The sequence below is a fragment of the Pholcus phalangioides genome, unplaced genomic scaffold (genome assembly GCF_987345545.1).
Source record: "Pholcus phalangioides strain wild (caught in Gottingen) unplaced genomic scaffold, Ppha-v1.0 ptg000014l_1, whole genome shotgun sequence".
NCBI lineage: Eukaryota > Metazoa > Arthropoda > Arachnida > Araneae > Pholcidae > Pholcus > Pholcus phalangioides.
The window spans coordinates 18,321,423-18,336,076 of NW_028301607.1; the positions used below are offsets into that span (position 1 = coordinate 18,321,423).

Below are 14,654 nucleotides of genomic sequence, written 5' to 3' on the forward strand. Positions count from 1 at the left end.
TACTGGGAGGATTGGAAAAGTGACAAACCATTATAAAGGAATAAACTGTTATACTGGCTGCATTAAATATGTGGCTAACCATTGTAAAGGCATATACACGTCTGAGACGCATTGCTGGGAACCACGGTAACCAAAATAAACGTTCCGAAAGTGATTGTTGAGGCCCCAAAACCATTGTTGCCCGACAGTTTTTTGCCCATTTCGGGCATTTGCCCAGTTTTGACGAACTTTTAAAGTAGCCTACGGTTCAATCCCGGTCCTGTTTGGTATATATGCAAAATCTGGCGACGATCGGTCTGAAACTGTAGATTTGTATAAAGAGCATACATACATACTTTCACATTTATATATAAGACTAGCTGATACCTGGCGACGTTGCCCGCCCCGTAAAAAAAATTTATGTATGCATAGCTTATTAATTATTTCTTAATCAAAAAAATTTCTGCATCAAGTAAGAAAAAATTACTTTTATTTTTTAATATTTTAACTAAAAACTTCAGGCAATCGCTTGTGGATACACAATATTTTTTGTTTTTCCATCTGGTGTGCGGATATACAAATTTTTGGGATTACCAACACGCGAACAGGCGACGTAAAGCTGTCCGTGTGAAAATCAGGGCTCATGTAGGCCACTGCTAGCACTGCTAATACCTGCCACTACTAACAACTGGCCTTGCGCTTTGTTGATTGCCATGGCAAAAGCTAAACAAATCGGGAACTGTAATCGCTTGAAAGTGAATGGAATTTCTTCAGTGATAATTGGGATACGTGGAATAAAGATGTCTTCTCCTTTGGCACATCCAATTAGAATCGTTGCTTCAATGATGTAATTGTGCAATTTCTTCACGCAGAATTTGGTACCATTGCAGAGTCTCGGTGTCTGTAAATTTCTTAAAAGCATTACAGGTGCTCCAACTTTGGGAATCAAGTTGTGTGGTGGCACACCCGAAATATCCAAAGAGTTCAGAAATTCTGCAGGATACAGAACTGTCTGCGCTGAGTCTATGACAGTGTCAACCGATTTGTAAGATGTGGAGTCTCCCGGAATACTTTTTAGGATTTTTTCGTTGATCTTGTTCACACTGTCATTTTTCGGTGCTAGAATCACTATCTCACAAAGCCACTCATGGTTTGGGTGATTTTGTTGAATGTTTGGGAAGACTTTGCAAGTTCTTGAACTGAGTTTATTTTCCCAAATGGATTTTGCCAGTTGTTAATAAGTCCAGCGCTTTGGTCTACGGGAATTCTTCTATTGCCAAGTTTGATCAACTGATGTGAAAATGATAGTAGTGCTGAGTCATTTTGCAGTTGAACTCGCATGTTACAAATACAAATACAACGCCACAACAGACAAATTGCCCAACGAGGTGGCTGATTTAAGAACATCATGGATCCCCTAGCCCTACCTACTACTGCTACACCACACATACACCCCCCCCCCCCCAGCGGAACCCCCCAACGAATCGGTACATGCGGGAATGTGCGTGTACGTGTAGTGCAACATGACGTAAAGTTTGTTTCTGTGTAATGCTTGTTATGTGTAGTGCTGCCATCTGCCCCCAGTTTTACTAACTATGAGTGAAGTGTTATGGTTGAATGATTTACCGTTGTAGGACTGTTGCTCTCTGTGGCGAGACTTTTTAACGGGGAGATCGGCTCGCATTTGCGCCTTGAAGTTGGGAACCACAGAAAACCAACTTCAGCCGACCACCACTGTGGGGTTCGAACCCGGATCCTCGCATCACGAGTCCGGCACTATTGGTAGATAATAATAATTTTTTAACTTCGTGCCAGAGCATTGAGTTCATCAGCTGGCGTTAAACATTTTTATTCCCAATTTTGTCCTCGTAGTTGTTGTTCTCTGTTGTTAGTGACGTCATATGGCCAGCTTGTGCAGCGAATATTATTCAAACGCCTTTTACGCATTTTTTAAATCGAAACTATACCTCTACGATGGACGGTTGATGAGATAAAGGCAGCATTATCACTTACAGGACACCCTGTATATAGGCTAGCAGAAATACCCGGCGCTTCCCGGGTTTTCTTCAATTACTGGGAGGATTGGAAAAGAGGGACAAACCGTTATAAAGGAATAAACTGTTATAATAACAGAATTGAAGGTGTGACAAACCATTGTAAAGGCATATATTCACGTCTGAAACGCATTGTTGGAAACCACGGCAACCAAAGTAAACGTTCCGAAAGTAATTGTTGAGGCCCCAATACCATGGTTGCCCGATAGTTTTTCGCCCATTTCGGTTATTTGCCCAGCTCTGACGAAGTTTTAAAGTAGCCTACGGTTCAATCCTGGACCTGTTTGGTATATGTGCAAAATCTGGCGACGATCGGCCTAAAACTGTAGATTTGTATAAATAGCATACATACATACATACATACTTTCACATTTATATATAAGACTAGCTGATACCCGGCGACGTTGCCCGCCCAGTAAAAAAATTATATACGTATAGCTTATTAATCATTTCTTAATCAAAAAAATTTCTGCATCAAGTAAGAAAAAATTACTTTTATTTTTAAATATTTTAATTAAAATTTTCAGGCAATCGCTTGTGGATACACAATATTTTTTCTTTTTCCATCTGGTGTGTAGATGTACAAATTTTTGGGATTACCAACACGCGAACAGGTGACAAAAAGGTGTCCGTGAGAAATACAGGGCTCAAGTAGGTTGATACCTGCCACTGCTGGCCTGATACCTGGCCTTGCGCTTTGTTGATTGTCATGGCAAAAGCTAAACGAATCGGGAACTGTAATCGCTTGAAAGTGAATGGCATTTCTTCGGTGATAATTGGGATACGTGGAATGAAGACTTCTTTTTTCACATCCAGTTAGAATCGTTCCTTCAATGATGCAATTGTGCAATTTCTTCACGCAGTGTCTGTTGCCAATGCAGAGTCTCGGTGTCTCCAAACTTCTTAAAAGCATTATAGGTGCTCCGACTTTGAGGGTCAAATTGTGTAGTGGCACACCCGGAATATCCAAAGGTGTTCAGAAATTCTGCAGGATACAGAACTAAATGTCTGTGACAGTGTCACAATAATAATTTTTAGGATTTTTTCGTTTATCTCGTTCACACTGTCATTTTTCGGTGCCAGAATCGCTCTCAGAAAGCCACTCATGGTTTTGGTCATTTTGTTGAATGTTTGGGAAGACTTTGTCTGCAAGTTCTTGAACTGAGTTTAACAACTGGAAAAATCCATCGGGGAACGTAATCGGTCCAGTGCTTGGGCCTACTGGTTGGTCAACTGATGTGAAAATGATAGCAGTGCTGAGTCATTTTGCAGTTGAACTCGCATGTTGGTGGAAAATGATAATTTTTTAACTTCGTGCCAGAGTGCTGATGATTTGAGGCAAGCATTGAGTTCATCAGTTGGCGTTGAACATTTTTATTCCCAGTTTTGTCAGCGACGTCATACGCTTAGCTTGTGCAGCGAATATTATTCAAACGCCTTTTAAGCATTTTTTAAATTGAAACTATACCTGTACAATAAGCGGTTGATGATATTAAGGCCGCATTATCACTTACAGGACACCCTGTATATAGGCTAGCAGAAATACCCGGCGCTTCCCGGGTTTTCTTCAATTACTGGGAGGATTGGAAAAGAGGGACAAACCGTTATAAAGGAATAAACTGTTATAATAACAGAATTAAAGGTGTGACAAACCATTGTAAAGGCATATATACACGTCTGAAACGCATTGTTGGAAACCACGGCAACCAAAGTAAACGTTCCGAAAGTGATTGTTGAGGTCCCAATACCATTGTTGCCACACAGTTTTTCGCCCATTTCGGGCATTTGTACAGCTCTGACGAACTTTTAAAGTAGCCTACGGTTCAATCCCGGACCTGTTTGGTATATATGCAAAATCTGGCGACGATCGGTCTAAAACTGTAGATTTGTATAAAGAGCATACATACATACATACATACATACTTTCACATTTATATATAAGATATCTTATATATAAATGTGAAAGTATGTATGTATGTATGTATGTATGTATGTATGCTCTTTATACAAATCTACAGTTTTAGACCGATCGTCGCCAGATTTTGCATATATACCAAACAGGTCCGGGATTGAACCGTAGGCTACTTTAAAAGTTCGTCAGAGCTGTACATACATACATACATACTTTCACATTTATATATAAGATATCTTATATATAAATGTGAAAGTATGTATGTATGTATGTATGTATGCTCTTTATACAAATCTACAGTTTTAGACCGATCGTCGCCAGATTTTGCATATATACCAAACAGGTCCGGGATTGAACCGTAGGCTACTTTAAAAGTTCGTCAGAGCTGAGCAAATGCCCGAAATGGGCGAAAAACTGTCGGGCAACAATGGTTTTGGGGCCTCAACAATTACTTTCGGAACGTTTACTTTGGTTACCGTGGTTCCCAACAATGCATTTCAGACATGTATATGCCTATACTATGGTTTGTCACATTTTTAACGCTGCCATCATAACAGTTCATTCCTTTATAATGGTTTGGCTCTTTTCCAATACTCCCAGTAATTGAAGAAAACCCTGGAAGCGCCAGATATTTTTGCTTGCATGTATACAGGGTGTCCTGTAAGTGCTAATGTGGCCTTTATCTCATCAACCACCCATCGTTGAGGTATAGTTTCAATTTAAAAAGTGCTTAAAAGGAGTTTGAATAATATTCCCTGCAGAAGCTGGACATATCGCGTCACTAACAACAGAGAACAACAACTACGGCGATAAAACTGGGAATAAAAATGTTCAACGCCAGCTGATGAACTCAATGCTCGCCTCAAATCATCAGCACTCTACTTCACCAAGCACCAACTCTGGCCATATCGCTACATTGCAATTTACTGCCATTAGTGAGATGGGTTGGAAGTGAAGGTGCTGTCTATCGGTGGTCGCCTCGAGTTTGTTAGGACATCAACACTCTGGCACGAAGCTAAAAAATTATCATTATCCACCAACATGCGAGTTCAACTGCAAAATGACTCGGCACTGCTATCATTTTCACATCAGTTGATCAAACTTGGCAATGGAAGAATTCCCGTAGACCCAAGCACTGGACTGATAACGTTCCCAAATGGATTTTGCCAGTTATTATATATATAAACTCAGTTCAAGAACTTGCAGACAAAGTCTTCCCAAACATTCAACAAAATCACCGAAACCGTGAGTGGCTTTGTGAGAGTGCGATTCTGGCACCGAAAAATGACCGTGTGAACAAGATCAACGGAAAAATCCTAAAAATTATTCCGGGAGACTCCACATCTTACAAATCGGTTGACACTGTCACAGACACAGCGCAGAAAGTTATGTATCCTGCAGAATTTTTAAACTCTTTGGATATTCCGGGTGTGCCACCACACAACTTGACCCTCAAAGTCGGAGCACCTATAATGATTTTAAGAAATTTGGAGACACCGATACTCTGCAATGGCAACAGACTCTGCGTGAAGAAATTGCGCAATTACATCATTGAAGCAACGATTCTAACTGGATGTGCTGGAGGAGAAGACGTCTTCATTCCACGTACCCCAATTATCACTGAAGAAATGCCATTCACTTTAAAGCGATTACAGTTCCCGATTCATTTAGCTTTTCCCATGACAATCAACAAAGCGCAAGGCCAGTAGTTAGTAGTGGCAGGTATCAACCTACTTGAGCCCTGTATTTCTCACGGACAGCTTTTAGTTGCCTGTTCGCGTGTTGGTAATCCCAAAAATTTGTACATCTACGCACCAGATGGACAAACAAAAATATTGTGTTTCCACAAGCGATTGCCTGAAGTTTTTAATTAAAATATTTAAAAATTAAAGTAAATTTTTTTTTACTAAATGCAGAAATATTTTGATTAAGAAATAAGTAATAAGCTATATATATGTAAATTTTTTACAGGGCGGGCAACGTCGCCGGGAGTCACCGTAAGGGACTCAAACCCTTACGTAGGAGGCGGAATGGTTCATTGCATTGTATATTCATTAGTTATTTATTAGGGGGGGGGGGTCTCAAATCGCATCAGCCGCCAGGTTCTGGCGCCTATGGCCGGTAGCCGGAGTGTTTGAATATTATTTCGACATAATAATTCAAGGTGATTTCAAATGTACATTCTATTGCGGAAAAAATAATTTAAAAATAAGACTTGTCGCAGCTGTTATAAATAAAAATTAGATACATTGTATATAAAAAATTCCTCAAAGGTGCATTGATTCCTCTACATTGATATTGTGATGACAGTAATAGTGAATTATGTAAATTGCGCTGGGAGGGGGCACATGGATCTCTATTTATTAACTTGATGATGATCGCCCCGACGCCCCTTGCCGCAAAAAATGGAAATCCTCCGACAGAAAGCGGGAAGCGTAGCTTATACAGTGAAAATTAAAGTTTAGAAATTTATTTAATAAATAATTTATTATCTTGGTGTGCTCCCCTACGCCGTGTCCGGAAAATTCACCGCCAGCAATTCACCGACAACAATTCACCGCCGGAAAATTCACCTACCAACAATTCACCGCTAGGAAAATTCACCGACCAACAATTCACCGCCATGCAATTCACCGCTATCAAAATTCACCGACCAACAATTCACCGACAACAGTTCAATGCGAGGGAGTGAGCGATTGAGTTACTGAGTGAGTGACCGAGTGAGTCAGTGATTGAGTGACCGAGTCAGTGACTGAGTGACCGAGTGAGTCAGTGATTGAGTGACCGAGTGAGTAAGTGATTGAGTGACGGAGTGATTGATCCAGTGACCGAGTCAGTGATTGAGTGACCGAGTGAGTGACTGAGTGACCAAGTGAGTGACTGAGTGACCGAGTGAATGAGTGACCCAGTGAGTGACTGAGTGACCGAGTGAGTGAGTGACCCAGTGAGTGACCGAGTAAGTAAGTGACTGAGTGACCGAGTGAGTGAGTGACCCAGTGAGTGACCGAGTGACCGAGTAAGTAAGTGACTGAGTGAGTGAGTGACCCAGTGAGTGACTGAGTAAGTAAGTGATTGAGTGACCGAGTGAGTAAGTGATTGAGCGGGTGAGTGAGTGATCCAGTAGTGACTGAGTGACCGAGTGAGTAAGTGATTGAGCGAGCGAGTAAATTGGGTAGTGAGTGAGGGAGTGAGTGAATTGGTAAGTGAGGGAGTGAGTGAATGGTCAGTAAGTGAGTGAGGGAGTGAGTGAATTGGTAAGTGAGGGAGTGAGTGAATGGTCAGCAAGTGAGTGAGGGAGTGAGTGAATTGGCTAGTTAGTTAGTTTTTAACCTAGTAGTGTCACAAATGATTAAAAAATCCGATTGTTCCGAAAACGTATTTATGATGAAGTGTAGATTTGAAGACACTTGGATCGGGCGTCCTCTTCGTCGTGGTGGTCGTCGTCAGCCGCGCTTTGACATTTGGAACTGCTTTCAAGGAACGCGTAACGATTTCCCTAATACCAACAATTCTATAGAAGGATGGCATCGAGCGTTCCAACAGCAATTATCTGCTCACCACCCAGATATATGGAAGTTCATCGGTGCCATAAAAAGGGAACAGAGATTGAATGAAGTTCGGATGGAGCAAATTGTAAGTGGACAAAACCATCACATTTATTAGGAGAAAGAAATACCGGGACTCTGCGCAGAGATTAAAGAATTTACCCTTCACCGAATTCGCAAATTTTATGGGGTCCCAGACTGGATATACCTTGGGTTCCCACTATCGCAAGGACCCCTGGAAATGAAACCTTTTAATTTCCCCATGAAGGTATATGTGCATTCCCCCGGGTACCCCGACCCTGTATGTTGGGAGCACTGGTGATATATGTATATTTTACGTATACGTACCTCTCGGCATGACCCCCATGAGGGCAGGGCTGACAGGGGCCGGAACGTTTCTTATCGCTTTTTGATATTTTCACACTATAAATTAAGCACAGAGGGACCCGTGAAAAAGCTGGTTTGGGAGTCCGCCATCCATTTCAGCTTAGGGGACGTGCTGTAGGATGTGGGAAACTCGGGGTACATGCACATTACTTGGTCCCGATGTGTCAAATGGGTCCCGATATATGCAAGAGTTAAATGAAAACTTGACCCCAAAATCGTAACCGACTTCCGTAACACAAAAACGTAACAGATTTCCATCACTCAAAAAACGTAACAGATTTCCATCACTCAAAAAACGTAACAGATTTCCATCACTCAAAAAACGTCACCGACTCCCGTAATAAAAAAATCGTCACTAATTTCCGTTGCATAGGAAGTATATATATACGTATATAGTAAATATAGAGTACATATACTAGATACGCACTAAGGCGGGATTCCTGAAAGTTCATCACGTGAAATCGCGGGTAACAGCAGGTTCAGCATAAAATAAATCCATTGGTCAGCGATGTTTTTTATAATATCAAAGTGATAACAGGAGATGATTTTAAGCATTTTTAGGAAGTTAATTCATCGCGTATACACTTACTTTATTATCTTTTAATTCTGTTATTATCCCCCTTTTAACATTTCATTAGAAGTTTCTGAGTAAAACCGAGTTAATGGAATTTTGTTGAATATACTATCTTGTATTGGGCAACAGCAATTCGTAATTTATACAAATACAAGGCCACAACAGGCAAAATGCCCAGCGAGAAAAAGATGCCCACAATAAATATGGATGTCATATATTTAAAAAATACAGCAACCCGAATCCGTATCATCTGAATTTCTTCTCATAAAGTCATTATTTAAACTTTCCGCCATATCTTTAGGACATGGCACTTACTCACTCAATAGATCACTCACTCACTAGATCGCTCAATCACTCACGGACTGACTTACTCGCTCATTGAATCAGTAACCCACTCGCTCACTGAATCACTTACTCACTCGGTCACTCAGTCACTCACTGGGTCACTCACTCACTCAGTAACTCAATCGCTCATTCCCTCGCTAACTGACTCGCATCGAACTGTCGTCGGTGAATTGCATGGCGGTGAATTGTTGGTCGGTGAATTTTCCTAGTGGTGAATTGCATGGCGGTGAATTGTTGGTCGGTGAATTTTCCTAACGGTGAATTGCATGGCGGTGAATTGTTGGTCGGTGAATTTTCCTAACGGTGAATTGCATGGCGGTGAATTGTTGGTCGGTGAATTTTCCTAGCGGTGAATTGCATGGCGGTGAATTGTTGTCGGTGAATTTTCCGGCGGTGAATTGTTGGCGGTGAATTTTCCGTAAACCCCCCTACGCCCCTCATTGCGAGAAATGGAAATCCCGACAGAAAGCGGGAGATGCGGCTTATATGGTGAAAATTAAATTTTAGAAATTTATTGAATCGCAAGTTATTTTCTTGATACGTTCTAACGTCCCTCGATGACTTCAATTAATACTTTTCTTCATTTGTTAAACATTAAAATAGAGATAGGGAGGAGGAACATTTCCAATAAATGAGAGAAAAAAAAAATTGTTCCATTTTTTACCCCTAAAGCAAATACCCTATTTATAAGTTCATAACAAACATTTGAATTTTAAGGCTGTTCAAATTTTTCGCGACGAAATGACTCCGCGACAAATTTGTACCGCGTCGAGTTTGTAGCACGGCGAATTGACACTGCGACAAATTGAACGTGACGAATTGACCTAGACCAATCTGGGCCCAGTAAATTCCCATTGGGAAGAGAAAAAATAACTAAGTTAATATAATGAATTTTTTATTCGTTAACTATTATTTTTCCTAGTTAATAATCAATCTGTTGGATGGAAGGAAAAAATAGTGCGGTGAATATCACTATTTTTTTAAATATAACTATACGGAAATATTTCCACAGATATTTTGGTCTCGCTTTCCTCCCTACATTTTTTCCGGCGGCACATGAGCGGAAGCATCTCCCAAAGAATCAAATACCAAGTTTATCAACGAGCCCCCCCCCCCCGTCTCACCGTCTAAATTTGTATTATTAGCATAGGTGGGTGGAGGTGGAAAATTCCTCTCCCCTCCCAATTTGAATAGCCTTTTTTGTATGAATATTTGTTGGTTTCATATTTTTTACACAAGAAGAAGCATAATTCATAATTCACAAAAAAATCCAGCATACCAAACATTCGATACGCTTCCAGTATGGAAATACTGACGGTACACAGAAAATTAATAAACAAGTAAAGGTTGCTAATTTTCCCACTGAAACAAACATACCTGATGTTTTTTTGTTTTTATTAAATAGTCAAATACATTTCCCCACACACACACGAGGCATGATAAATTAGCGTAAAACTCAAAATGTAAATCCTTTTCGGTTTGGAATCGCACGTGCCGAAGAAAAAAGTTCGAAGCGGGAAATTTATGAAAATTATTCATTACTTGCTGTTTTCATTTGATCGTCCATACCATTTTGAAGTACGTCAATAACTAACATCAATAATAACTATAAGTACGTCACTAACTATACATCAACGATTCTGGTGATATTTTTGATCTCACTACGGTTTTTTTTACAGCGAAAACAAGACCTTCGACGGCCATCTTGAAATCACATTCAAGCGAGCAGAGCAGCGAAATCAAAATATCTTGATTTCGTTGCTTTCTTGGTTCGTTGCGGAGTTCTCTCGTCCTGCTGTGGTGCGCGCCACACTATACACAGGCGCATTGGAATCTATGTGTTTGCTTTCGCTACCACGATCTCTTCCTCCCCTCGTTGCGTTGCTCGCCGCCTCGCTATTTTCAGCCTTATGTATAACATTTTTATAGGACATACATTTACCCAGAAATGAACTGTCAACTTTATCAGAAAATGTCTCTCTCCTGAAAATTGGGGGAAACTGTTTTTTTTTTCCTTTGTAGGCACTGATAGCCACATGATTCAACCGTAACCGTAGAGTGTAATGTTTCGTATGTGCCCCCCCCCCACTTCCGCAGCGAGTATTTCTTACAGCCGGTCCACAGTAAATTTTCAGTGAAGAAAAACAGAAAAAATGATGAGATATATGTACCGGGTTAGAGCCCTGCTAGTCCCCCATGTGTGTCTGAGGGGTCATAACTGTTTTACTTGCACCACAAATAACAAGCTTAACAGAAATAATGATGCAAGTATGGAGTGATATATCAGATCATGGAGTGATATATCAGAAGATGACGCATAAACAGATGCATGTGTCCAGTACCTGACCCTTTTGATTGTATGGTAAACAGGGATAGTTGGAAGTCGAATTTTTCAGCACCACTTAGAATACGAAACACGCTGACAAACAGTCTCTGACAACATAAATATGTTAAAGCCGCACATACACTCACGTCACTCGTTCAGGCAAGTACCTATTTTCGTTGGAAATTTTGCAATGTTTACAAATGTATACGGTTAAAAGTAGTAGCAGTAGTCTAAAGGCCCGTTTACACGAGGCAAGTACGATACACTGTATGCAGACGATAAGGGCCGTTTACACGGCTTTAGTTGGCAAGTGCACAAGTGATTTAGTTGGTAAGTGAGATAAGAACGGTTCTATTTTTTCGGGTTAAGTAGGCCCATGCGCATGTGCCAGTGGGCGTGACCTGCCGCTCTTGGAGGGGTCTTTTTGATCTCTTACGGAGGGGTTTATTTTGATCTCAAGCGGGAACTTGTTCATGCTCCGTTGTCTCCTGAAGTTTCGCTAGAATTCCGCGGAAATATTGGATGGTGAGGTGGCCAGAGGACACAATCTTCAAGTTTGTTGAAAAATATCTTCGCCATGAATGTTTGTTGAACTATAGAAATGAAAATTACCTTAACAAACTAGCTAAAAATTATTCGATGTTGGAAAAAGCTATGGAATAGCTTTATATATAGTTTTATATATTCTGTCGACGTGATGTCAGGAGTTGAAAAAATTTGAAGATTCAGAAATATATATCAGGTGTGGAGGATTCATATATTAAAAACTGGAGGAGGGTTTCGAATATTTCTCTCGTCCAGAACGAATTTGCTGCCATCTGTTGTAAAAATACATGATCAAATATTTAACATAAAGATATCATCTCTATAGATTAAATTAAAAAATAATAATTTTGAAATTTTGGAAATAATTTTTATGTTTAATGAATTTTGAATTTTTATTATTTAATTTTTAACCCTTAGAATTTCCTACGAATGCCAAGAATCGTCTCCCATATTTTCGGCTTACATAATTCATATAATTTATCTCCTCTTTATCTTCGATTAAAATATCATATAATCGATATTTACAACTTAGAGGAGAAATAGAGAAATCTTATGTTTCTTCTCGATGACTTACATAAGTTTATATGTTATGTATTCTTTTTTCCCCTCTTGGGTAAGTGAAAGTGAATAAATTTATATTCTTTAAACAATATATATAATGTGGCTCTGATCACAGTATTCGTAAGTTAAATCACAGTATTCGTTACGAAAGCTATGAGCTTAAAAAAAGCACCTCTCTAAATGCCAGATAAATAAAAAATTGTTACTATTATTCTCCCGCGCGTTGTGCGTCTCTCTCTCTCTCACTCCGTGAATTTGAGTAGACTGAAGTGCGCATGCGCTAACTGCGTTCACCTCCGTAAAAATTATGCAATTGAGCGTCTACTTACCACTTATCGTGTGGACACTTTCAAGTAGAATCGGTAAGTTAAAATTAAGTTACCAACTAAAGCACTTGTCTCGTGTAAACGGGCCTTAACACTCGTGTTTTGATATGTCTTTCGATTTCATCGCTTGTTGTCTCAATCAACGGATTTTCTAGAAGAAGCGAAAAGATTCAATACAAGAAATGTTATGACTTAATTAATGGTGCACAACCTTTTAAGTCTGCTGACCAGAGATGTGATATTTCTGCTAGTCCCGGGCTAGAAACTGGTATACATAGTATGACCATATAGACCAGTGATTCCCAATGTGGGCGTTAACATCCCCCTAGGGGAGTGGTAGAAGCTACGGGGAAAACATAGGATTCTATGGGTTAGATTGCGTTGGGGTGGGGGGGGGGTCGATGAGAGAAAAAAATTCCTGAAGAAGGGGCGATGGGACAAAAAAGGTTGGGAAACTATGATATAGACCATATTTTACGGAACGTATTCCCGTAATGTTTTGCCATCCACTTTGTTTTTTAATTTTTGCCATGTATTTTTTTTCTTTTTGTTTACGTATTTTCAACGAAGCTCTCGAATCTTTATTCTTCACTGAAATGAAGGATTGAGATTATTTTCAGAACATATGAAATATATTATAACTGACTTAAATTATTAAAATTAATTATAGTATATATATATAAATATGTTCATCTCGCATACTTGTCAAGCATTATTGTTTTGGTTGATTACATTTTAATCTATTGCGACTCGTAATGGCCTCCCTCTATTTCCCATCGTTGGAAATTTTTCATCAATTTTAGCGATAGTTGGTAACTTTACTTGCATTTAACAGTTATTTTGGCGATAATTGGTGATGTCCGGTGTGGAACCCGATTTTCCGTATTTTTATGAAAAGATAGAATATGTGGTCAGCCTTTTACTACTGATACTTTTCTACTGGAACACTTTTCGCGGGGTGGATGCAATCTCTTGGCGGACAGCATTTGAGCCGCGGACCGAAGGTTGTGCACTCCCTGGTTCAGATGATCCTATAGCTTCAAAACCGTATGGCCTTAATTTTTATCTATTCTTGTATTTTTTCGTGCATTTGCAAAATAGGCGCGTGTAATTAATAAAGAAACTGTTATAAACCATTCAGAATATATATATAGTTACCAATAACTTCGTTTATTGTAGATGTAGATCTTTATTCAAAACTTACCGATTAAAAATTCAGTTAATCAGTCGATCGATCGATTACAATTTTTCGATTGACTATTGAAAATTTTAATTGATTTTAATCCATGGTATCTATACAGTGTAAAAGTCCGTTATAACGACTAAGGCTTATAACGACAATCTATAACGAGTGATTTGCAGGTGAGAGTATGTAAAGCGCTAATGTTGAATGAATGAATGAACGCCAGAACTTTGAACTTTGCCACTGGACTTATCCTGTTGCCGAGATTTCTTCCAGCCCATCTTCGTGGCAGTCTTGGACACTTTGAGCTAATGTTACAAAAAACATCCGCTTAAAACGATATGCCCGTTATAACTACAATTTTCTTCGTGATTGTGAGCTATAGCTATAAAGGACTTATGTTGTATATTATTGGTTTTTGGAATATTCTTCAATTTTCGATTGCGTAATAATACAGGGTGTTTCAAATAGAGTCATCCGATTTAAAAAAGTCATAACTATTCTGCTTTTAATCCGTTTTGATCAAATAATATATAGGTAGGAAGAGAGAAATCTCGAGTTTCACGCAGTTTCCGACAGGTAGAGCTAACGCTCTTCCTTCGGCCGTCACTTCGGTGTTTGTCAACATGGCGATTGCACAACAGAAATGTGTTCTAAGCTTCAGAGTATTAGGCGATAGTATAAACAATTCCAAGACACGGGTTGTCTGCATAAAGGGAAATCCCCTGCATGTCAGACGAAAATGTGGAGCACATCTGCACGTAGTCCACAGAAATCCACTCGCAGTGGATGCACACGTGCTCGCAAAAGTTTAGGAGGAATTTGACTACCATATAGACATGTCGTGCATCCCAAGGTGGACATATTGAGCACCTTTAATTTGATTTGTAAAAAAAACTTTGATTAGCCATGTAAT

The 14,654-nt window shown here is 39.6% G+C and overlaps 1 protein-coding gene across 4 annotated transcripts in view; it reads left to right on the forward strand.

The window, feature by feature from the left end:
- Positions 1-14,654, forward strand: part of LOC149078233 (uncharacterized) — a 575,966-nt gene that overhangs the window by 415,912 nt on the left and 145,400 nt on the right. The gene's annotated exons all lie outside the window — the stretch shown is intronic.